At 45.0% G+C, this 1,685-nt stretch overlaps 1 long non-coding RNA gene across 1 annotated transcript in view; it reads left to right on the forward strand.

The window, feature by feature from the left end:
• The window catches only part of LOC104998490, a 124,456-nt gene extending 122,944 nt beyond the window's left edge, over positions 1-1,512 (forward strand). Inside the window, exon 3 of the long non-coding RNA XR_826470.1 lies at positions 1,412-1,512. This is a non-coding gene — a long non-coding RNA (uncharacterized LOC104998490). The remainder of the gene's footprint in view (positions 1-1,411) is intronic.
• Positions 1,513-1,685: the final 173 nt, after the last annotated feature.

Genomic DNA, 1,685 nt, shown 5'->3' on the forward strand with positions numbered 1-1,685 from the left:
TGGGGGTGAGGGAGGGGACAGGGAGCCCAGGCCATCTTCCAGAGCAGTCAAGCTAATGAGAAACCATTCCTCTTCTTTAAGCCCGGTGCCTTCACTTGTTTCTCGGAAGCTTTGTGAAACAGATGGGGAGTACAACGGATTGTTACCCAGAAAGGATCAGTTCAATGGGGGTGCAGTTTACTTTCCATCTCTGTCATGTGAACCAATTAACCTGCAGCAGGCTGGTGAAATGCAGCTGGCAGTTAATAGGGCCATTGTTGGAGCCGTGCCTGCCCTGGGCAAACTGCTGATAGGGATCTCTGGATGGCCCTGGGGATGAGAGGAAACCAGCTGAGCTACAGCTGTGGTGGGATGTTCACTCTCAGGAATGGCTGTGCATTGTCAGGGAAGGTGGGCAAGAAAAAGAGGGAAATGAAAGGGAACCCCTGGGTTAAGAAAGGGAAGGTAGGTAAAGAAGGAGAGAGGAAAAGGGGGGAATAAAGGAGGGAGGGAGGGACTACAGCCCTTCATCTGTAGGGGGGCAGGGATAGTTTCCAGGACCCCCTCAGACCCAAAAATCCTTGGATGCCCAAGTCCCTTATATAAAATGCAGAGTATTTGCATATTCCCTGGTGGTTCAAACCAAAAACAATCTGTCTGAAATGCAGGAAACATGGGTTCAATGCCTGGGTCAGGAAGATCCCCTGGAGAAGGGAATGGCAATCCATTCCAGTATTCTTGCCTGGGAAATCCCCTGGACAGAGGAGCTACAGTCCATGGAGTCGCAAAGAGTCAGACATGACTGAGCAACTAACACTTCTGAGTATAACCTACACACATCCTCCTATATACTTTAAATCATCTTATAATTCATAAAACAGTGTAAAACTATGTAAATAGTTGCCTGCACACAGCAAATTCAGGTTTTGCTTTTCAGAACTTGGCAATTTTTAAAAAATATTTTCCATCTGCAGTTGGTTGAATCTAGGGACGGGAAACCTGTAGGTATGGAGTATTAACTGTGTAGCACTTGTAGGTGCTGCCTTTAATCTTCACCAAAAAATTGCTGAAGGGATTCTGCTCTCAGGCCAGCTCTCCCCAAAGTGTATTCAGAGGAGGGGTCATGTTCTATATGGTATTAATTGGTGTTTTAGGGGGGATATCTTTTAATGGATGAGAGATAAACTATGGTCTCATCCATTTGGGAAATGTTTTTGGTTTAACAGGTTTCTTTAATGTGTTCCTTCTCAGAACTTTCAATAAACTCAAGTGTGTTACAGGGCTCCATCACTAGACCATGGTATTATAGCGCCTCCTCAAATTATTTTATTTATTCAAAGATATTTATTTTATTTATTCAAAGATCCTGGGACAAGCATTCTGAGAAATGGAGTTTTGGAAATAATGATCCAAGCCTGTGCTCTACTTGCAGGCAACACTGAGCCGCTTCCACACTGGTTCTGTCTTAAAGCTGGACAAGCCCCTGACATCTTTCTTTGGTTGGAGCCCAAAATCTTCCTGCCAATTGCCAATTCTTGCAATTGATGAGTAAGTTACTTCCTCTTGTTTTTCTACAAGAGCAATAGAGGATGGAGGGGCATTGGACATTGGTGTGTTTTAGTGCTGTGAGCTTGCCAATTCTGCTTTCTTCTTCCTGGAAAGTAACCGCTCCCACCCACATGGGTCCTCGGAAGCTCTCTGAGGAC

The sequence above is a fragment of the Bison bison genome, unplaced genomic scaffold, assembly GCF_000754665.1.
Source record: "Bison bison bison isolate TAMUID 2011002044 unplaced genomic scaffold, Bison_UMD1.0 scf7180017864330, whole genome shotgun sequence".
Taxonomy (NCBI): Eukaryota; Metazoa; Chordata; class Mammalia; order Artiodactyla; family Bovidae; genus Bison; species Bison bison.